Below are 10,526 nucleotides of genomic sequence, written 5' to 3'. Positions count from 1 at the left end.
GACATTCCTCTGTGCCTTACAATTATTGGGTATCCAAGGTGGACACGTGGCATGAATTGGCTCTCTACGCCTTGGAAGTCCTGGCCTGCCCTGCCGCTAGCGTTTTGTCAGAGCATGTTTTTAGTGCCGCAGGTGGAATCATTACAGATAAACGCACCCGCCTGTCAACTGAAAATGCTGACAGGCTGACTCTGATCAAGATGAACAAGGGTTGGATTGGGCCAGACTTCACCACACCACCAGCAAATGAGAGCGGAATTTAAAGTTTGTAACGGGAATTTGCCATGTACCTCCAGTCACCCATGGGTACACACTTCTGGACTTTGGATAATCGCTGGACTGCTCCTCCTTCTCCTCATGCGCCACCATGATGACCGTTACAAGAGTTAGGCCTTTGTTTCAGGTATACCCCCAGTGGTAAATTTTTTCGCCCATTCTTTGCAGAATGGACATTACAACGACAGGAGACCCGCTCCTTTGCAATGGGAACAATGTTTTGAGGCCCTCATGCACGTCTCTATGCAGGGACAACGTGGAGCCTCCCAATTTTTGGCTGCCCTGCCAAAGGGCTATACTATAATACACCCACTTCCTGACAATGGACACTTAATGTTTTGAGGCCCTCATGCACGTCTCTATCCAGGGACAACGTGGAGCCTCCCAATTTTTGGCTGCCCTGCCAAAGGGCTATACTACAAAAGACCCACTTCCTGACAATGGACACTTAATGTTTTGAGGCCCTCATGCACGTCTCTATCCAGGGACAACGTGGAGCCTCCCAATTTTTGGCTGCCCTGCCTAAGGGCTATACTATAATACACCCACTTCCTGACAATGGACACTTAATGTTTTGAGGCCCTCATGCACGTCTCTATCCAGGGACAACGTGGAGCCTCCCAATTTTTGGCTGCCCTGCCAAAGGGCTATACTACAAAAGACCCACTTCCTGACAATGGACACTTAATGTTTTGAGGCCCTCATGCACGTCTCTATCCAGGGACAACGTGGAGCCTCCCAATTTTTGGCTGCCCTGCCTAAGGGCTATACTATAATACACCCACTTCCTGACAATGGACACTTAATGTTTTGAGGCCCTCATGCACGTCTCTATCCAGGGACAACGTGGAGCCTCCCAATTTTTGGCTGCCCTGCCAAAGGGCTATACTATAATACACCCACTTCCTGACAATGGACACTTAATGTTTTGAGGCCCTCATGCACGTCTCTATCCAGGGACAACGTGGAGCCTCCCAATTTTTGGCTGCCCTGCCAAAGGGCTATACTACAAAAGACCCACTTCCTTCCAATGGGCACTTCAGGTTTACAGGCCCTCATGCACGTCTCTATCCAGGGACAACGTGGAGCCTCCCAATTTTTGGCTGCCCTGCCTAAGGGCTATACTATAATACACCCACTTCCTGACAATGGACACTTAATGTTTTGAGGCCCTCATGCATGTCTCTATCCAGGGACAACGTGGAGCCTCCCAATTTTTGGCTGCCCTGCCAAAGGGCTATACTACAAAAGACCCACTTCCTTCCAATGGGCACTTCAGGTTTACAGGCCCTCATGCACGTCTCTATCCAGGGACAACGTGGAGCCTCCCAATTTTTGGCTGCCCTGCCAAAGGGCTATACTACAAAAGACCCACTTCCTTCCAATGGGCACTTCAGGTTTACAGGCCCTCATGCACGTCTCTATCCAGGGACAACGTGGAGCCTCCCAATTTTTGGCTGCCCTGCCTAAGGGCTATACTATAATACACCCACTTCCTGACACTGGACACTTAATGTTTTGAGGCCCTCATGCACGTCTCTATCCAGGGACAACGTGGAGCCTCCCAATTTTTGGCTGCCCTGCCTAAGGGCTATACTACAATAGACCCACTTCCTTACAATGGGCACTTCAGGTTTACAGGCCATCATGCACGTCTGTATGCAGGGGCATTGGTGAACCTCACAATTTTGGACTGCCCTGGCAAAGGAAAATACTACAAAGACTCAGTTCCTCAAAATGGGCACATTAGACTCAGAGGCCTTTATGCACGTCTCTTCTCAGGGACATCGGAGTGCCACACAATGTTTTACGTAAAATCTTTCATGTATTGATCTCAAAAAGTAACATACATTAGCTCTATCTCACTATTGGGTATGTGCCCTTAACATTTCCGCTATGAAAAATCATTTTGGTGTCATTTTGGAAGGTTTTCTGGTGAGTCCGTAAAAATGGCGTAAAACGTGGACAAAATTATTCACAGCTGTGACTTTTGAGTGATAAATGCTTCAAGGGGTCTTCCCCATGCTGTTGCCATGTCATTTGAGCACTCTTCGGAGACTTTTGTGCCATTTTTAGGGTTTCTACATGCTGCCGGTGGTCATTTCACAAAAATACTCGGGTCTCCCATAGGATAACATTGGGCTCGGTGCTCGGGCCGAGTACACGAGTATCTTGGGAGGCTCGGCCCGAGCTTCGAGCACCCGAGCTTTTTAGTACTCGCTCATCACTACTAATAAACCTAAAAAATAAAAATAAATTGAATAAAAATCATGAATGTTGTGTTATAACAGGAAATTCGGTGTAAGAATGAATATCCGGGATGAGAGTTCAGCGAATGAGTTATAGAAATTGTTACAAAAAGGAGTGTGTACGGTTTATGCGTAAATTTTCAGAATGCGTACATGAAAATTATATGTATGTGAGAATGTCCCCCATGCTTTGTAAAAAGTTATTTATGAAAATGTAAATAAAATATATAAAAATGCCTAATTATTTATAATTTATGAGAAAGATATATATGTATGGAAGAATGTTATAAGGTGTCCAAGAACCATAAAGAAAAAGGGTGCATATATAATGTTAGAGGTCTAGAGTTCCACCAGGCTATATCACCCCTAAAGAAATAGAAAGAAGACCTTACTACCTGTGTACCCCAAAAAAAGCTATATTTCTTAGCCAGGATTATGGTGGAGATATGCACAAGTGAAATAAGAATATAAAGTAATACAATAAGATTATAAAACCAATATGTGCATTCATGCACCACCCGGTACGCTACCCTTGCCAAATTGTTCACTCTAGATCCCCACACGATCCATGAAGCCGTTCCCCCGGTCACACCGCCTGCTGCCGGTTCCCACTCATCCCTGGGGGAGTTAGGCGAGTGGTATCGAGAGCTACATGTCGGCACTGATGATACCCCCATACACCACAAGGAAGGGGTATACCGGGTGGTACAGGAGTATGAGCGGGTTTTTAGCAAGCACCCTCTAGATTTTGGGCAGATTAAAGGGGTTCAACACCACATCCCTACCGGTACACACTCCCCTATTAAAGAGAGATACAGGCCTATTCCCCCTGCGCACTACCAATGCGCCAAAGACATGTTGAGGAACATGAAGGAGGCAGAGGTTATTAGGGACAGCTGTAGTCCCTGGGCCGCTCCGTTGGTGCTGGTTAAGAAGAAGGATGGCACCATGCGGATGTGTGTGGATTACCGGAAGATTAACCAGATAACGCATAAGGATGCTTACCCTCTGCCCCGCATCAAAGAGTCCCTGGCCTCGCTGAGAACCGCTAACTACTTCTCCACCCTTGACCTCACCAGCGGGTACTGGCAGGTGGCCGTGGCACCGGAAGACCGAGAGAAGACTGCCTATGGGACCGTTTTGCTGTACTTGGATGATGTGATTGTGTACTCACAGACGTATGAAGCCCACCTGGAGCACCTAGCCGAGGTGTTCGCGTCCCTTGCAAAGTATGGGATGAAGTTGAAGCCCTCAAAGTGTCATCTGCTGAAACCCAGAGTGCAGTACCTAGGACATGTGGTTGGTGCGGAAGGTGTCGCCCCCAACCCCGAGAAGATCACCGCCATCCAAGACTGGCCGAGACCGACCACAGTGAGGGAAGTGAGGCAGTTTCTGGGCCTGGTGGGATATTACCGTCGCTTCATTAAGGGGTACACAAAGATGGCTGCCCCCATGCAAGACCTCCTCGTAGGACAGACCAAGGGTGGTAGATCCCTAGTAGCCCCATTGGTGTGGGAAGAAAAGCATGAGGAATCCTTCCGCCAGCTGAGAACAGCCCTGACCGGAGAGGAAATCCTAGCGTACCCTGACTACAGCCGCCCATTCATCCTCTACACCGACGCCAGCAATGTGGGCTTGGGGGCTGTTCTATCCCAGGTCCAAGACAGAAGGGAAAAGGTAATAGCTTATGCTAGCCGAAAACTCCGACCGACTGAGAGGAACCCTGAGAACTACATCTCCTTCAAGCTTGAGCTCTTGGCACTGGTGTGGGCTATCACCGAGCGTTTCCGCCATTACCTGGCAGCAGCCAAGTTCACCGCGTACACAGACAATAACCTGCTGACCCATCTAGATACGGCCAAGCTGGGCGCGTTGGAGCAGCGGTGGGTGACCAGGTTAGCCAACTACGATTTCACCATCAAGTACCGGGCCGGCCGTACCAACGTCAATGCCAATGCACTCTCCCGGATGCCCCACCTGTCGGAAGAGGGGCCAGAGGATGATGACCTCGAAGAGATCGAGTTGCCTGCATTTCACCGGCCATTCACTGAGAAGGTGCACGTCTACCAACAACGGGTGAACCTGGATCCGCTGCCCCGACAGGACTGGCAGGAAGCTCAGGACCAGGCACCTGCTGTCCGCCTGGTCAAGACTCTAGTGGAACAGGGTTCTGCTGGGATAGACCCTGCTGCCCCTGCCGAAGCCCAACGTCTGTGGCAAGAACGGACCCGGCTATACCTACACCAGGGGAAGTTGTATCGCGAGCTGATTAATCCAAAGACTCACGAGAAGATCCGCCAGCTGGTGATTCCCCAGGCTAAAGTGCCCACCGTCCTGCAAGCATACCATGATGGTGCAGTGCACTTCGGGTGGAAGAAGCTAGAGATGTTGTTAAGAGAGCGGTTCTATTGGAGTGGAATGCGGGAATCTGTGGAGGCCTGGTGCCGAGAATGTGGCCCTTGCGCATTGAGAAGGAAGGACGAGGCCAGCCAGAAGGCACCCCTACACCCGATCATTACACACCAACCGCTGGAGCTGGTTGCCCTTGACCATGTAAAGCTCACCCCCAGCCGAAGTGGGTACACCTACGCTCTGACCATCGTAGACCACTACTCGAGGTTCCTGGTGGTTGTCCCAGTTAAGGACTTAACCGGCCGCACCGCTGCTAAGGCTTTCCAGGCTTATTTCTGTTGACCGCATTGGTACCCGGAGAGGGTGCTTACCGACCAGGGTCCGGCCTTTGAAGCAGAGGTATTCCAGGAATTCTGCCAGTTGTACGGCTGCAAGAAAATCCGGACCACGCCTTACCACGCCCAAACCAATGGCATTTGTGAAAAGATGAACCACTTGGTCCTGGGCCTCCTCAAGACGTTACCACTGGAAGAGCGGAACCTGTGGCTGGAGAAGCTACCTGACCTGGTCGATATGTACAACAACATCCCTTCCAGCTCTACGAAATGCACTCCAGCATACCTGATGAGAGCTCGTCCCGGCCGGCTACCAGTGGATCTGGAAATGGGCTTGGAAGCTTCAGAAGCACTCCTGTCGACAGCTGAATGGGACACTCGGCGGAGGACACAGTACCGACAGGTCCAGGAGTATGTTGAAAAGAACTTGTGCCGGAGTCGGGGACAACAGGAGCAGTGCTTCAACAAGAAGGCGCCTGCCGGTTCCTTCCAACCTGGGGATGTAGTGCTGAAGCGGAAAAGAAGGGCCCACAAGCTGGATGATCAATGGGAAAAAACCCCGTATGTAGTCCAGCCCACAGGATGGGAGAATGGGAAGGCCTACCAGATCAGCCGTGACCAGGGGGGGACTTTGGCCACGGTTTCCCGAGACCACCTGAAGAAGTGCCCACCAGCATTGAGAGTAGCGGATGAGGCTCCAGTTCCCAGTCCAGTGGAGAAGGAAAAAGAGGTAATCCACACCATGATGGGTGATTTTCCAGCAGACTGGCCTACACAGAACGGTGCGGTGATCCTTCCAGTGATACTGTTCCCACAACCCGTGGATGAAGAAATGATGGAAACGGTTAACCGCGAGCCAGTGCCCAGGGATGTACCTGTACCCAGCTCCCCTACGCCTCCGCCTGCCCCACATGATAGCAGGGAGGAGGAACTGACTGTTCCCTCTGCCCCACTGCCTGTCACCACTGACACCGGACCCCGAAGGTCCACTCGCTCCAACCTAGGTAGACCCCCACTTAGGTACAGGGAAACTACTCTTTAAAAGGGGGGGGCTTTATGTGTTGAGTGTACCAGTTTGAAAGTTTTAAATGATAAGTAAAGATGATCAACCTCTATAAATCACTTGTAAGGCTACATCTGGAATATGGGAACCAGTTTTGGGCTCCACATTTTAAAAAGGACATTCAGAAGTTAGAGTCAGTTCAAAGGTGGGCAACTAGACTACTACAAGGAATGGAAGGCCTCCCATATGATGACAAGTTGAAAAAGTTATTAAGTGATTATTGGCTGCAATGGGGCTTTCTGGCTGGTGCCAGCCTCTCTTCTTAGCACACAGGAACCACAATCCCTACACCATGCTTCAATGGATTCTCTCATCCCAGCCCAGTAAAACTACATATTTTACACAGTCATAAGCAGCCCATGGGCATTCACCTGCATTCAAACCAATAACAGCTTATAGACCAGACAATCCATCTACCACTGGACCAAAGACAGGAAGTTAAATCCACTGCCTGCGGTAACCAACTTAATCCTATAGGCTACTCACACAACAAACCCAACAGAAAGGAAAAAAACATGGCTTCGATTATCCATCCAATGAAAACGCATAACCATTGTGAGCCATTGGACAATGCAATTGGACACATGGTGACATGGTGCACGGCCCAATGAATCAAGTCTTTACTTCATATTCACGGTTTAAGCCCTTGGGTTCTAATGTGCCCAGAGTACATATCCAGAAAGATTCTCTTTCTTTGAGCTAAACACAAGTCAACAATACATTGTAAGCAGATTCTATTACCAGTCCCACACCATTTTGTGACGCATAATCACACAGTGATCCAATTAAGATTCCAAGTCATCGAACATGTCCAAGCCATACGTAGAGGAGGCAATAGAATTAGGAAGCTCAAAGAAAGGGAATCTTTCTGGATATATACTCTGGGCACATTGGAACCCAAAGGCTTAAACCATGAATATGAAGTACAGACTTGATTCATTGGGCCATGCATGGACATAATGGACATAATTCTAATAGGCAGGACAGGTAATAAGGAGCACAAGGGATATGCTAAAATGTGTTGTGTGACAAGACAGACACAGGAAAGGAGATGATAACAGGTGTAGGGACCAACAAGGTGAGACAAGGGGTATCAGGATAGGGTCAAGTAGGTATGAATGTAGTAATGGGGCAGGCATAGAGAATTGTATGCGAATGTGAATTACAATAAGTCACTAAGGAAAGGAATATGTGAGTGTGTGCCTAATGTAAACTAATATTGTACTGGCAAAATTATAGATGGAAAGGGAGAAGGGGAGAGGGGAGAGAGGAGGCTGTAATTGACTACAAGGGTATGAGTTATGAGTGATCATAGGGATAGTGCTACATAAGTGGAAATACCTATGGAGGACCGGATGTGTAAGCGCATACCTTATACAAACCTATAGAGTGCTGATGGGTGAGAGTGTGATGTTAGATATAAGACATCCTATAGTGAATAGTGAGCCGTAATCAAGTGCAACAGGGATATTTCACGTGACTATGGGAACCTGGAAGGTAAAGAAAGGGGAGAAAAAACTGTTAGACAAGGTAATCAGACAAACATGACAAATAAAAAACAAGGAAGAATGGAACTCCATACATACTGGAGCCATATATAGTGTGAACACGAAAAAGAACCGGGCGTTAGAAAAAATGTGCACGGCCCAATGAATCAAGTCGGTTCTTCATATTCATGGTTTAAGCCCTTGGGTTCCAACGTGCCCAGAGTATATATCCAGAAAGATTCCCTTTCTTTGAGCTTCCTAATTCTATCGCCTCCTCTGCGTATGGCTGGGACATGTTCGATGACTTGGAATCTTAATTGGGCCACTGTGCGATTATGCGTCACAAAATGGTGTGGGACTGGTAATAGAATCTGCTTACAACGTATTGTTGACTTGTGCTTAGCACAAAGAAAGGGAATCTTTCTGGATATGTACTCTGGACACATTAGAACCCAAGGGCTTAAACCGTGAATATGAAGTACAGACTTGATTCATTGGGCCGTGCACCATGTCACCATGTGTGCAATTGCATTGTCCAATGGCTCACAATGGTTATGCGTTTTCATTGGATGGATAATCGAAGCCATGTTTTTTTCCTTTCTCTTGGGTTTGTTGTGTGAGTAGACTATAGGATTAAGTTAGTTACCGCAGGCAGTGGATTTAGCTTCCTGTCTTTGGTCCAGTGGTAGATTGATTGTTTGGTCTATGAGCTGTTATGGGTTTTAATCCAGGTGAATGCCCATGGGCTGCTTATAACTGTGTGAAATATGTAGTTTTACTGGGCTGGGATGAGAGAATCCATCGAAGCATGGTGTAGGGATTGTGGTTCCTGTGTGCTAAGAAGAAAGGCTGGCACCAGCCAGAAAGCCCCATTACAGCCAATAATCAACCGCTAGCCGCTGGAACTCGTTGCTCTAGATCATGTCAAACTCACACCAAGCAGGAATAGATACATTAGCCCACCATCCCACCCAAAGAGCAACTTCTGCTGCGCAGCTGGCTTTCTAGGCAGCAGCGCTATCGTGATGTCAGCGGGGGACATTGTGACAAGCCAGTGTTCCGTCACTTCATGTTGTGCACTGTTCAAACGGAAAATACATCAACAGGCAGACTACAGAAAAGCTTACTAACAAAGGTTAGAGAGGGGCTTTCTCAGAGGGCTTTTTACAGTTTGTCTATTCCCAATTAGCCGTTTAAGTATGCTTAATGAAAGTACTAATTCTTTCATAGGCCGCCCATTCTTAGTATTTGACGTTCCTTATATTGCGGTATCAGGCTTCGCAGCAGGTTGCAAAACATTCATCACCCATGACTGTCCCCAATTGGGCTCAGAAGCTAAATGTCTATCATGACCTCTCTTTTTGAAAGTCCAAGAGCAAGCAAACTCTTCCTCCAGGAGAGGGAGCCAACAGATCACTAAAGACATCATCATTGCTCAAAGAAAACACCGAAAAACAATGGAAGCTTTAATTGGAGTGGAATCTGATAGACAGCACCTGATGCCAAGTCTGCATCTTCTAACACCTGCAGTCACTGCAGCAGCTGAATCCAATGTGTCCAAAAGGGATCTATTCTATTCAATTGCAAATGATCTAGATAAGACTGAGAATAAGATACTGCACGGGACATAGCAGAGTTGGTCAAGTTGAGTGGAGATGAGTTTGCTATTTGGCACAGCTTTTGCATCAATAAAGCAAGTAAAAGGTGTGAAAGATAAAAAAAAGGGTGAAAGTGTGAAAAGTGAATTGGCCAAATTGAGGTGCATATAAAGTTTTTGCTTTCTTTCAATTCACTAATGGGGCTCATTTGAATCAGGTGAATTGAGTTCTGCTTTTGGAAACTGGGTTAAGAAGGGGTGCACCGGTCCTGGAGGTACTGCAATACCAGGTCAATGCGTGGAGTGGACAGAGCAAGATTTTTTCCATCTCCTTGTTCTAAAAATCCATTTAATATATGGTCCCCAGAGAGGGGACGTATCAGATATTAAACTGATAAGAACAGATTTAATTTTTTTTTTTTTCTGTTTATCAGTAGGACTTCAAAATAACAAAGGTGATCGCCTCCCGTTGCCTGGGAACCGTCCAGGCACAAGAGGGCTATGTGTCACCAGAAGGCGCACACACTTCCTCAAGGCCGGCAGACGTGCAATCCCAGGCACCTTCCAGTACCGACCAAGGTAGCGTCCTCCGAAACTACACTTGATCTTAGCCAAAAGGCCGAGAAGCTATAACCCAAATTGGTTACGGCCTTGAGTGGCACCCTGGCCTATACCGGACACATCTTAGGGAGAGGGAGACAAACCCACGCCTACAGAAGACATTTTGTCACCCAAGCCAACCCTTGAAAAGGCTGTTTTGCAGAGCAAAAACAAGAAGAATGATGCTTTTTGCAGCCGCCGCCCACTGCAATTAATCTGAATAACTCCTCCTCCTCCAAGCACCTCCCCTCCCCCTTGCAGTCTTTCCAATTCATGATACAAAAAGACGGACGGACAGGACAGGACAGGACAGGCTGCCTGACTTTCCGTCACTGCCACCCTTTGCCATCCTTGCCCGTAGAAAGCCCTTTCATCATCCCCAAACCCTAATCTTTTCCCTTCCCTTCCCAGCTGCGTCTCACTCCCTTTCATTAGGAAGTGAGCGCAGCCTTTTCTCCGTTCTGCACATGCGCGACGTTAAACACAAATGCGCAGGCGTGCGTTCCATTAGCCTCACTGCATTCCACTCCCATACAGGAAGTGGGCGCAGCTATTACTACGGTCGCA

The 10,526-nt window shown here is 47.9% G+C and overlaps 1 pseudogene; it reads right to left on the bottom strand.

Moving 5' to 3' along the window:
* Window positions 1–9,612: 9,612 nt before the first annotated feature.
* Window positions 9,613–9,819, bottom strand: LOC142287109 (U2 spliceosomal RNA; annotated as a pseudogene).
* Between the last annotated feature and the right edge of the window lie 707 nt (window positions 9,820–10,526).

The sequence above is a fragment of the Anomaloglossus baeobatrachus genome, unplaced genomic scaffold (assembly GCF_048569485.1).
Source record: "Anomaloglossus baeobatrachus isolate aAnoBae1 unplaced genomic scaffold, aAnoBae1.hap1 Scaffold_71, whole genome shotgun sequence".
Lineage (NCBI taxonomy): Eukaryota > Metazoa > Chordata > Amphibia > Anura > Aromobatidae > Anomaloglossus > Anomaloglossus baeobatrachus.
The sequence above is the reverse complement of the archived record's forward strand: the minus strand, read 5'-3'. Positions and strand labels throughout refer to the sequence as shown.